General features: G+C 33.3%; 1 long non-coding RNA gene across 1 annotated transcript; it reads left to right on the top strand.

The window, feature by feature from the left end:
- Nucleotides 1–2,728: 2,728 nt before the first annotated feature.
- LOC128291636 (uncharacterized) lies at nt 2,729–3,335 on the top strand. The gene is made up of 2 exons (XR_008281445.1): nt 2,729–2,824; nt 3,090–3,335. It is a non-coding gene; the product is annotated as an uncharacterized LOC128291636 (long non-coding RNA).
- Nucleotides 3,336–14,226: the final 10,891 nt, after the last annotated feature.

Here is a 14,226-nt window from a genome sequence, read left to right as displayed (position 1 = left end):
CTTTCTATGTAAAATTTTATTCTTTTGCACTTTAATTAAGCAATATGTATCAATGTATTTTACATTAACAATAATGACGAGAATTGAAAAAAAAAATGTTTGGAGTACGAGATCAAAGATAAGTAAAAGGATGTATTAATATTTGTCTATCACATGTCAAAAATGATTTTCAATTCAATGACGTGATATTTTTTAAATTTATCAATATGTAAAATTTAATCTCTTATTTTTAACGATTTAAAGAATCTGAATTATAGATTATAATTTTATAAACGATAAAAAATTCCATCACAGTTTTTCTTAAACAATTTCTACTCCTTCGAAATCTCTTTTGATTGCACATATATATATATATAGAGAGAGAGAGAGATTTCAATCAATATTATTTTTAATCACTTGAATGGACTGCAATTAACTTATATATCTTTATCGATTCCATCATTAAAGAATAAAAGAAAGACATGATTTAGGCCTACCATTTGTTAAACACCTTACGGGGTTGGGGTGGACTTGTTAAAATAAACATCATTCCTAGCCTTCCATGTTGCCCAAAGCATACACGTAGAAACCTTTTAAAAGCTCCTCGCCTTTAAACTCTCAATGTCCATTGATGGATCAAATCTAAAATTGAGTTGAGGCAAAATCAATTAATCGTTATTGTAAGTGAGCTTTCAAACCATGCAGCTCTTGCAAACTGACATTGCACAAACAGATGTTTAAGGGTTTCGAGCTTCATTCCACACAAAGTGGAGGTACCATTTGAAGTTATGTTTCTCTTTACTAATTACTCCTTTGTTGGCAAACAGTTGTTGCATGTTTCAAAATACCTTTCAACTACAGTTGGATCTTGGTTGGTTTTCTCTATTACCATTGTTGAAATCATTTTTTTCTCAAAACCAACTTTTTAGTTAAAAAAAAAAACAAAAATAGAGTCGCTATCAATCATTTTTATGAAGTGTGATCAGATCACCTCGTAATTTGATCGTTTTAATGAAATGTTTGATTTAAAACAACGATTTTTGGTCTACAAAGTTTAGAAAACGGGTTCAGGAGTCGGTTACGCACGAGAAAGAGTTAGCACCCTCGTTACGCCTAAAATTGGTACCTAATTAATTATTTGATGTCTTTAGTGTCGAAAATTAAAAATTTGAAAGGAGTTAAAGCACGATCTCTCTTTGTATTAATGTATATATTTTTAGTTAAATCCCTTAAATAGATCGAAACGTATGTAAAAGGCTTTCTTATCTCAAGGTAACAAAAAGTCGTATCCCGTAAGTTAGGACACGATGTCGTCTCGAAAATAGTTTGCCTTTTACTTTCTTATATTAAATCTCACATATTTTAATTTTAAAAGGATATTCGGTCATCTAGGTTCAACAAGAAAGTCGGAACCCCTTAAGTTAGGGCACGACTTCTCAAATCTCTAAATACGGAACATTGCCTTATTTTTACAAAAAAAAAAAATTTGAATAACAACAAGTGTAATAATTAAAACGATGGGTATTTATCTTATTTTGGGGTATAATATAAAAGCGGCCAATTACATTTAAACATAATGCATGATGTAGTGATTATAAAATGGCTATACGGGTAGAATATTAGAATGATATATAAAAAGTGAATAAGGAAATGCTATGATAATATCAATATAACTATAGCAATAGTAAGAATATTAATCCATGATATAAAATAAATAAAGTAATAAAAATAAAAAATGCAAGATGCCTTATGACGATTACAAACATAAATAATGTGAGAATAATAAAAGAAATGACAAAATAGTAAAAATAAGATAAAAATAATATCATAACAATCATAATAATAAATGAATAAAAATGTACAAATAGAAAAATGTAACAATCTTGTTTTTAAATATATAAAAATAAGCAAGTAAATAAATAAATGGATAAACAAATAAATAATAGTAATAAGAATGATGATAAGAATAAAAATAATACGGGCAACAAGTGCATAAATAAAGAAAATGTAAACATTATAATCTTTAAATGTATAAAAGGATAAAAATAATTAATAGATAAATGAATAAATAAAATAATCTATATGAAATCTATAAAGGGTTGAAGATAAATAAATAACGGTTAAACCGTAATTTAGACGAAATTAAGGGATAGATTGTAAAAAATAAAAAAAGGAAAGGGGAGAATGAAAGGCTGAAATAAAATGCGCGTCAAAGAGGAAGGACTAACTGAAAAATTATTCCCTGTCCTCAAAACGACATCGTTCCCCAGGGGACTAAAATGAAGTAAAATAAAATTGTACGGTAAAATTAAAAAAGAAAAGAAAAAAACGAAATAGGATTAAATTGAAACGCGTGAAGGACTAATCTCTCAAATATACCCTTTGTTGAAAACACGCGGATCCTGGGGAGTCTTGGGTCGGATCTCAGGTCAAGGGACAAAACGACGTCGTTTTAGGGCTACTAAAGCCAGCCCTAAAACTACGTCGTTTTAAGGGTCTATTTAAACCAAATTATTCACACAAAAAAAAAAACTCTCAAAAAGCTCTCCTTTTTCTCTCTCAGTCCCTAGGTCCGGCCTTGGCTCCGCCCATCAGACACCGTGGCGGCCACCGATCATCGATGACAGCGCCGCCGCTCATGGTGGCCAAAAAAGCAAAAGGGCCCTTTTTTTTTGCTTTTTGACTCTCCAAACCTCAATTTGGAGTTATTTTTTTAAACGTTAAAATAGCAAAAAAAAAAAAAAGAAAAGAAGAACCCTTCGATTTTAAGGTCTTTGGAAGGGAGTCACCTTTCATCAGAGACGACAGCCTCGGCCATTCACGACAACGGAATGCAAACCGTCAGGTGCGGTTTTTAAACTTTTCCTTTTTATTTTATGTTTTATTTACAAAAATAAATTCTTAAGAAAATAGAAAAAAAATCACCTTTAAATTTTTCTATTCTGTTGTTTTTTTATTGCTTTTCGTGTGTGTAAAAGAATACATGGTGGACCTGGCTTTTATAGCCGAATAATACATTAGATCTTGATTTTTCTATATATTTTCAATGTTTCTATTGTTTCTGTTGCGTTATTTCTTTGTTGTTCTGTCCTTTTTCGTTCTTTTATCAGGTACCGGTGCGTGGTCAACAGAGATGAGAGAAGGGTTGCCTTTGTCGTTTTGGTGCAATGGCGCCAGTGGCGTCAGGCCTCGGGACGAAGTGCCTCGGGCGGCACGAGAGGAACGGCGGCTAAAATTTTTAGTTTTACTGAAAATAGTTTAAGTTGCGGGCCATTTGGGCTTTAAAGTTTTGTATTATTTGAGTTTGTAAATTTTGGGCTTTCAAGTCTTGTAAATGGACTTTGGATTTTAACGGATTTATTTTTTTTTGTTGGTTTTTTTTTAGTGGGTTGAGCAGAATTGGCCTGTTACAACCATTATAAGTTTTCCAAAGAATATTGAAAGCTCCTTAATTGAAAAGACATTGCCCGTGTCATCTTTTTTCCATACAAATATAAGGATCTACTAAAGAGATCCCTCAAGCTCTCTTGATGACCAGGTTGATTAATAACTCTATTCACATCCCAACACTTACTATAGTTGACTCTCTAATTGTTAATCAGGGTAAGTGAGTTATTAAACCTCACCATATACAGTCTATGTTAAAAATATATTACTGCAAAACGAAATAGTTAGCACTGACACGATATATAAATTGAGTATAAATAAATAAAATAATCATTGTGTCGTGAAATAATCACTGCTTTAGAAGCAAATCCGCCTTGATCGGTGTAATTGTGTAGTGAACATTATCTCTCAAAGTTAACACAATATTTCAATAATCGTACATCCGAATAAAGAAAGTGAAATACAATTGATATTGCTTTTATCAAAAGTATTCAAAAAAGTAGACTAGAAATTAAAACTGAAAACTTGGTCGAAACATTTTCTGAACAAAAAACAGATGAGCTAAGAAAAGGCAAAGAAGAGATTGTTGTTTGCGTGTTGTTATGAAAATTGAGAATACTTTTTTTTTGAAGGGACAAAATAATAAAATAGCAGTGTTAGTTTTTAAAAATAACTACGATTTCCTGAAACTGAAAAAATAGTCTGAAAATAAAAAAATAAGTGTCACGAACATAAATTTAATCAATCAACAATGATGACACACATATGTTAAGCCTTTAGCCTCTAATTTCTCAATAAAAATGAAAGACAATACTGTATTTAAACCTTCTTAAAAGTCTTTCTTCAACTAATCTGGGATTTCTTACTTTGCATTACCAAACGGTCTAAAACATGGTAAGAAGTGGCAATTCAACAATTCTTCCCGCAACATATTTGAACATCTTTGCCTGTATTGCAAACATCTCTTCCTTCCAAAATGCCTTTTCACATCCAAAAATGGGATGGTTTGGCTTTGACATATTTGAAAGGACAATCTACAATATATGGCTTTCAATAATTATGTTATCAGTTCATTTGGGTTTGTCATAATTATTCGTGCTTGTTTGCGAGCAAAGCTTCATTCATAAGTTTAGTCTATCTAATGCCTCCCTTCTTGGATAGGTGTATGTAATTTGTTCCAGTTGCACAAATGCAACTTCATTTGTCCCCCCATCGCAGTTTGATCATATTATTTTTTTAAATGAAGTCATAATAATATTGAATTAAACTTTGTAGAATTACTTACTATTTTAAATTAATTAATCAATATGAAATAATACTAATATTAAAGTAATATTTTGTATTCATATTTATTTACAATTACTATTTTATATTATTTATCATTTATTCAGCGCTACTTATGAATGAGCAAAACTCGATTTAATTCAAAAAAATAAAATAAAAATTCAAATTTCGAGTTAATCAAATTGAGTTATTCGAATTTTTCAAGTCAACTCGAATTGAGTTTCGAGTTTAAGGCGAGTTGAATTTTACAAATCAAATAACTCGAAAAACTCAAATAACATATTGGTATAGATACCCTTCTGGTCCCTGTCAACTTTGAGAATAAGCAAATTGGTCTCCTCGACAAAAATTACAAAAAAGGTCAAAATAATTTTTAAAATTCAAAATATTTATAATATTTTATATTTTATATTTTAAAAAGTATAAAAATTCTAAAAATATATATAGAAAAAATAAAATTTTAAAAATTTTCTAAAATAATAATTTTGGGATCTAATTAATTATTCAAATTTATCATACTCAAGTATATTACTTTTTATTATTTTGCTTTGAGTTTTTAAAATATATATAGGATTTTCAAATTTAAGTGCTCTAACATAGAATTAGTCACCTTTGTAACAATATTTTTATTTGACATATTTAATTTTTTTAATTTAACTCTAACAATTTTACTCAATTCAATTCAAAAAATTTCAGATTGAGTTAGAATAATAAAATAGAAATTTTTTACTCAATTTGATCGAACATTCACTCTTAGTGCTACTAATATATATCAATCAAAATTAAGATTTAACACTATAAATAAATACATTAACATCCAACAACATTGATAAGTTAGATATATCTAAAAAGAATAAAGTCAAGATTATTTGAAAAGAAATATTAAGTCATGAAAATAGCATTCAAAAGAGACGAAAGATTATTTTAATTGATAATGCAATTTAATTTTTAATGCTTGTTCTATAAAGAGTTTGATTAGACGGCAATAAATATTTTTATGTAAAGTGAAATGAAAGAATGGGCATCAAAAGATAATTAATTGTATTAAAAGTTAAATAAGTTGACAAATGAGGATAGAAGATAGTGACAAGTATGATAGCTTAAAAGAAGAATATTAATATTGAGGAAATTTAAATATTTTTGTAATTTTGTTATTACATACTTTTAAATTGAATTTTATTTAACTTATTTTAAAAAATTTAATATTTTTATTTTATTTAAATATATTTTTAATTATTTTAGGAATTTAAATTTTTTAATTTGCATTTAATTTATTACATTTTTAAACATTCGTACATATTCTCAACGTTTAACCGACTGTGTTTTAAATATAATTATGATTTCTTTTAACGATAATTATTTAAATCGGACTAAATATTAATATTTTAGCATTAAATTTAAAAAGTAATAGTTTTTCTAAGTAAATTTGAGTGAACAATACAAGAGCAAACCAAAAACCGATGAACACCTAAATCTCAAGTTGCTAAGCTTACTCCGTACACCCGAACCTATGTCTCTCAATGTTATTGGAAAAAGACAAAGAGCGATCCATATCTAAGATAGAGAAAAGAGGATAGGGAAGATTGTCCAATGTCAACAATCAGTATAAAATAAGGCTACTCGAGCAAACTCGTGATTTGCCTTATTAGCAGTTTGTCATGTCCAGTGTAAGGCAAAAGTTGAAAGAATGATTTTAACATAACGCAATCTTGTAGAATCACACCAAACTCAGAAAAATTCAATGTTGACAAACAAAGAGCTGCAATTGCATACTTACAATACAATTCGATAAGCACATTATCAAAATGTTCATCCTTAAGCCACAAAAGAATCTCTTGAATAGCTAGAAGTTCGACCATACATGGATCTAAAGTAAAAGGAAACAAATATGAAAAGCGTTGGATGAAGGCCCTTGAATGATCCTAAAGAATAGAAACAAATAAGAAACCATCTTACGTAGCGTGCATCGTTGCATCAACATTGCATTTGAAGCAGTCTTGATTTGGTCTAATCCAACGACCATTACTGGTCATTCTTACAGTAGTGGACTGTTGAACACAATCAATGATACAACGAGCCTCTGTCCAATCTTGCAAGAACCTATCCTCGACCAAAATGATAGTGTGATACGAGGCATTAATACTTTCCCAAACAAAAAAATTTCTATGTAACCATAAGCTTCAAGCAGCTGTCACCATATGATGCTTAGTAAAATATTATGGGACTAGAACTTTCATCTCGTAATCTGTGAGGCATTAGGTGATTTTTTGAGGTTCAAATTCTCGATAGAAATTCTCCAATGCACCAAAAATAAAGTGGAAGCAACTCAAAGCAAAAAAGCAACGAAAAACAAAAAATGCCACAATAAAGCAAAGCAAAGCAAGCTAAGTATTTGAGTAAATGCTATCAAAATATTCTATTCCTTTAGAAAGAATACAAAGAATGAGATATTAGAAATGAGAGGAAATACCTCTATTTATAGTTGAGCTCGCCCACAACCAACTGTACAGATTTAATTACATCAATGATCGATATTAAAGCCTGTCTACAATTGAGAATCTTAAGGGATTGACTCAATCCTTTAAGATTACAAAATCAAATCTTCTAATATTACTTTCCATATTTACCAATGTAGTCCTAATTTTCCATAAGTGCTTCACTTGGCCACCAAGGCTTCAAGTAGAAGAGCTTCTCCACATGTTCCACAGATTGTGCTAGTTCAAATGGGTCGAATGAGCCTCGTTTAATCGATTGACCTCCATGAGACACTCTTTGTGCATTAAAAAAAAACCTCGAATGAAAGCTATTGAGTGATCCCAAATATCAACAGCAAATGAGGAAGCATTTTGTGAAGCGTGCACCACTGTATCAACATTGCATTTGAAGCAGTTCTGATCTGGTCTACTCCAATGACCATTACTAGTCATTCTTATAGTAGTGGGCTATTTGCACATAGTCAATGATGCAGCGAGCTTCCATCCAATATTGCAAAAACCTATCTTCCACAAAAATGATAGTGAGATACAAGGCATTAATTAATACTTTTCCAAACAAAAAGATTTCTATGTTACCATAAGATTCAAGCAGTTGCAATCACATAGTGCTTAGTAAAGGCATTGTTCATTGATAGTATAAAATGAAGAAAAGCATAATAGATAAAGAATCCACAACAAGCCTAAAGTTTCACCATACATCTAATGCTATAGGACGTTCAAGCAAAATATGTTCTCTGCTATCAACCAAGCCATGTTGAGAGCGTGTAGGGTTTATGGGGTAACCCCTTTTAGCCAATCATCCCTTATAAGAAAGAAAACGATGCACACAACACCACAAGAAGTCCTTAACTTTAGAGGGACATCCAAATTCCATAGAGAAGACCAATGACTATTTACTACCAAGTTCATAATGTTGGACAAATAGTTTATTGCTAGTGCATAACCTAGTTTAGCTTCATACACCATTGTACAAGTGAAATGCCAAATAACTCTAGCATTTGGCTTAGTACGTGCAATAGATATCTTCAAAATACATTCAGCGCCATATGGAGCTTGTAAAATAAATAGAATGTCGGTAATGATAATATATTTCAAAGAAAAGATAAATAAAAATAAAGAACACACATATTTTTTTACGTGGAAACTCTTTTAGGAAAAAACCAATGGCAGAGAAAAAAATTCACTATGTCGAATTTGAATAAATACAAGAGAAATGGGCTATGTCTGTTTATAGGCTTGTAAAGCCATATTTTAATAGGAGTGTAGTAAGATTGAAACACCTTATTCTAATCAATATAAAATAGATGGAGTTTAATAAGGTTTAAAAAACCTTATTCTAAAATAAAATAAAATAGTGTAGTTTTATATGGATTTTACTTTTATTTTATTTTACCACTGTATTTTATTTAAATAAGGATTCGGATCACTTAATTCTAACAATCTTCACCTTGACACGAATTCTCAATGAACAAGTTCTTCAATGCGAACTCTTAACGAACAAGTTCTCCACCTATTCCATAAAACCCCCTACGGGTTTAACTTTAACAATGAACACCAACCAAGTCTAAGCAACGCTCAAACTTGGCTATAGGAAATGACTTAGTCATCATATCTGCAGGATTTTCATGAGTACTAATTTTGCTCACAACAATATCACCACGGAAATAATATCATGAACAAAATGATACTGAACATCAATGTGTTTTGTTCTCTCATGAAACATTTGATCTTTTGTAAGGAAGATTGCACTCTGGTTGTCTCAAAATACTGTATTTATTTGAAGGTATTCACTGAGTTCACTAAACAGTCACTTCAACCAAATAGCTTCTTTACAAGCTTCAGTAATCGCCATGTACTCAGTTTCAGTGGTAGACAAAGCGACTGTAGTTTGCAAAGTGGCTTTCCAACTGATTGCACAACCTCCGATTGTAAATAAATAACCTTTTGAGATTTTCTTCTATCAAGGTCTCCAGCAAAATCAGCAGCAACATACTCAATGACTCCATCTCTAATTCTTACAAACTGTAAGCAAACATCAGTAGTACCTCGTAAGTGTCTTAAAATCCACTGAACTACTTTTTAATGTTTTTTACTGAGATTCGCCATGTATCTGCTAACTGCACTGACTGCATATGATAAATCTGGACGTGAACAAACCATAGTATGCATAAGAGATCCCACTGCACTAGAGTGTGGAACAAATGACATGTACTCAATCTCATCATCTGATCATGGAGACAAAGCCGATGAAAGTCTAAAATGGACTGCTAAAAGAGTACAACAGGCTTAGTATTCTGCATATTAAACCTGCAAAGAACTTTCTCAATGTACCCCTTCTGACTTAGGTACAATTTACTTGCTTTTCTATCTTTGAGAATCTCCATACCAAGTATATTCTTTGCTAGTCCCAAATCTTTCATCTCAAATTCTTCTCTTAGTTGGGTTTTGACCTTTCTTATCTCTCATTTATCTTTTGTTACTATCAACATGTCATCAATATAAAAAAGTAGATACACAAAAGAGTCATCACTGTTTTTCTTAAAGTAAACATAACTGTTAAAACTACTTCTTTTGAAATCATGAGAAGTTATAAAGGAATCAAACTTCTTGTACCACTGTTTTGGTAACTGTTTCAAATCGTAAAGAGACTTTTTCAGCAAGCAAACATAGTTTTCTTTTTTTGAGATTGTAAAACCCTCTGGTTGTTGCATGTAAATATCCTTCTCAAGTTCTCCATGCAAAAATACAGTTTTTACATCTAATTGCTCAAGCTCCAAATCATGCGTGGCCACAATACCAAGCAAATCTTGAATCAAACTATGCTTCACAACTAGGGAGAACACATCTGTGAAGTCTACTTTTGGAATTTGACTGCAACCCTTTACAACAAGCCTTACTTTATATCTGGGTTATTTAACTCCTGAATTCATTTATTTCTTTTTAAACACACATTTACAATGAACAACCTTTTTTACCTTTACGAAGTTTCATAAGATCCCATGTTCTATTTTTGTGGAGTGATCTCATCCCCTCTTGTATAGCAAACATCCACTTTTCTGAATATTCACAACTAACTGCCTCAGAATAATTAGATGGCTCTTGGTTCGCATCTATATCTTCAGCCACATTTAAAGCATAAGCAACTAAATTAGCCTTATCATACTTCTTTCGAGGTTTAATTTCTCTTTTAGTTCTGTTTTTGGCGATAGAGTATTGCGGTGAAGAAGCAACTCTATTCTCAATTTTTGTACTGACTTGAGGAGTCGACTCTGTTGTAGATTATGTATTAAACTGATGCTCCACCTACTTTTGATTTTCTTTATTGGAAGAATCTTTAAGAGATAAGGTAGCATAGCAGTTTCATAAAAAACAATATCTCTGTTAATCATAACTTTTCTATTTTCAGGATACCATAACTTATACCCTTTTACACCAGCTTTATAACTAAGAAAAACACATTTAATGGATCTCGATTCTAATTTTCCATTATCAACATTAGCATACACAAGACACCCAATGATCTTTAAATCAGAATAATTAACAGGATTTCCAGACCATACCTCTTGTGGAGTCTTTTTCTTAATGGCAACAGATAGAGATTGGTTGATTAAAAAACATGCAGTAGAGGCTGCTTTGGCCCAAAACGACTTTGGTAAATTGGCATTTGACAATATACATCGAACATTCTCCATGATCGTTCTGTTTATTTGTTCTGCAATGCCATTTTGCTGTGGAGTATGATGAACTGTCAAGTGTCTCACAATCTCTTCTGACTTGCACAGTTTATTAAACTTATTAGAACAAAACTCTAAGACATTATTTGTGCAGAGGTATTTTATTTGTTTTCCCGTCTATTTTTCAATCATAGTTTTCTAATACTTAAATTCTGAAAACACATCACTTTTTTGCTTCAGGAAGAACGCATAAACTTTTCTGGAAAAATCATCAATAAAAGTTAGCATATAATTAGCTCCACCTCTCGAAGGCACTCTGGATGGCCTCCACAGATCAGAATGAATATACTCTAACATTCCCTTCGTGTTATGGATTCTTCTAGTGAATCAAACTCTCTTTTACTTTCCAAAAATACAGTGGTCATAAAAATTTAGTTTGCAAATTCCTTACCCATTAAAAAGTTCTCTTTTGCTCAATTTTTTTATATCATTCTCACTTATATGCCCTAGTGTCATGGGGCTAGACCTTTCGTCTCGCAATCCGTGAGGCCTTAGGTGATTCGCTCTTCTAAACTAGCCTAAGTCAGCCTTTAATCAAGTGAGGATTCCTTAAGAACTCCTCCAAGGCACCAATTGTATAGCGGAAGCGATTTATGCCAAAAGAAGTAACCAAAAGAACAACAGAAATGGACGCTCGTAAAGTGTTTGAGTAAATGCTCTTTATTCTCTTATTCACAAAGAATAATGAAACAATATAATGGAGTGAGTACAAATGAGGGGGAGGCTCTCTATTTATAGTTAAACTCCCCAAAAACATAATGGACAAGATACATTTACATCGATGGACGAGATTAGCCATATCCCATGATTTAAGGGATTTATAAGATATTCCATATCAAATCCTATCTCATCTTTACAAAATATGATTCCATCTATCTTTTAAGATTAGTTACCATAATTGCCTAAGTTGTCATATCTTCGCTATCGGGCCAATCAGGCTTCTCCAACAGTTATTTGAATTGGGCCAGCTTTCGTGGGCCAAATGATCCTCGTCTAAACAATAGACCTCCATCAGATGCATTTGGTTTGATGGTCACGGGCTTTGAACTTTAACCAGTGACATTTTCCCCCATCCATTCTTGCAATGCCCTCGTTACGACTTTCGAATGGCACTGACTTGATTCGTCTTAATCTCATCTTGACACCTTAGCTTTTTCCTTCTTTCGAGACTTCTGCATCGGCTTCTATCACTTCTTAACTCAAGCTGTCTTACTCATTTGTACATATTGATGACAAGAAGTTATGTCACTCCCTTGCCCACATTCTAACTCTCCTCGAAAAAAATTCTCGTGATTTACAATACTTGGCTTCGTTTGCCCACAGTCTCTCGGCCTCATTGCTTAAGAACTTCAAAAAGGCCCTTACGTTCTTGCGAAGTCAACAAGTTAGAATGTAACACACTATAAGAGTGTTCGGAATGTACCTTTACATTTACTCGGGTCAACTGTCCCACATGCATCACTTTTTTTCCTTGAAGTCCAATGCACCACCCACCTCTCCCATAGATGAAAGCCTTGTCGATGACACGGCCAACTCCGACGTTTCACTCGACTTGAGCCTCATTGGTCTCAACTTTACTGTTTTCATCACAACTTCTTCCTTTGAGTTTGATGACAAACTCTCCTCTTCCTTTGGTAGAATTCCCTTCGACGACTCATCAAGCTCATATGTTGCATTTCCTTTTATTACGATTTACTTTGGACAGTTCCGTAACTCATGCGGACCACGGCACAAGAAGCACTTTACTCACTTTTTTTGCTCCTTTTTGCCCTCTTGGCTTCGGCTTTTCCCTTGCTCGAACTAAGCTTCTTAGGCTCTTTGTCTATTCTATCGTTCCCTTCGATGACAGACTTGTTCCTCTTTACCCTTTTAGCTTCGGCTTTTCCCTTGCTCGAACCATGCTTCTTGAGCTCATTGTACACTCCATCATTCCTTTCGATGATAGATTTTCTTGGACACTTCTGCAACCTGTACAGACCATGACACAAGAAGCACTTCACTAGCTTCTTCTCTCTTTCAGCCTCCTTGGCTTCGACATCCTTACGCTTGAACTAAGTCCCAAGGCCTTATCCACTGGCTTCTTCTTAAGTGCGGATGTCTTCGGACATTTCTTCAACATGTGTGGACCGTAGTAGAGAAAGTATTTCAGCTTGTCTCTTTTCCTCTTGGGTTTCTTCTTCCCAATTCGTGGTTTCCCATTACCACCATTTTTGCCATTTCCATTGTCATCATCTTTGTCTTCCTTGTGATTCCCTTCACATACGCCCCTTTCCTTGGACTTGGAAGATCCAAGCTTGTCTTTCTCTAGACCAAGCTTAACTACGGATTTCGCTACCACCATGGCTTTCGAAAACTTTTGGACACCTATTTGTTCTACTTCTTATCTGACCCACGACTTCAATCCCTCTTGAAAAGTAAGAAATGCTTCTTTCTCGGTGATATCTGAAACTTGGAGTATGAGTTTCTTGAACTCTCGAACATACTCCCCCACTGTGCCCTGTTGCATTATCCCTTGTAACTTTGCCTGAGTTTCTTTCTCGTTAAACTCTGGGTAAAACTGTCCCTTCAACTCATATTGGAACTCTTACCACGTTCTAATCTCACATTGCCTTTTATCTGTGGTCCTACCTCACCACCATAAAAGCGCAATATCAGTAAGAAATAATGAAGCAGTATTTACCTTACCCGCATTATCCATGATGCCTTTGGCACGGAAGTAGTTTTCCATTCTCTATAAGAAATTGTCCACATCGCATGTAAACCTTGTCCCCACAAACTCTTTTAGCTTCAAGACATACTCGTTATTGAGTGCTGCACTTGACACTCCTTCCCTTACCGCTACTCGACACAAGGCCAAATCTCCCTCGAGCTCCTTTATTCTTGTGCTTAAAGCTAACGTCGTGGCTATTGTTTCCTCCTTCAAAGCCTTCACCATGGCTTTAAGAGCATTATTCCTCTCTGTCAGCTTCTTCCTTTGGGAATCTAGAAGATCTTGCATGCTATCCCTTTGGGAAGTGAGACACATGGTCACAAAGTCCTTGGACTGCTCCTTCAAGTCTTCAATGATTTCCCCAAGTGCATTGTTTGACTCTCTTGCGTCCTCCATGGACTCTTCAAGTTTACCGACACGTACCTCTACTGCCGACAACATTTCCCTCAAAGACTTTCTCGCCCACTTTTATTCAAACTCTTCTCTCGATATATCACCAGTGCCTTTGAACCAATAGCTCTTATACCACCTGTCACGGGGCTAGACTTTTTATCTTACAATCTGTGCGGTCTTAGGTAATTCGTTCGTCCAAACTCGCCTAAGTCAGCCTTTACTCAAGTGAGAATTCCTTAAGAAC

This window comes from Gossypium arboreum, chromosome 4 (genome assembly GCF_025698485.1).
Source record: "Gossypium arboreum isolate Shixiya-1 chromosome 4, ASM2569848v2, whole genome shotgun sequence".
NCBI lineage: Eukaryota > Viridiplantae > Streptophyta > Magnoliopsida > Malvales > Malvaceae > Gossypium > Gossypium arboreum.
Note: the sequence above shows the minus strand (reverse complement) of the source record. Positions and strands in the feature narration are given on the sequence as shown.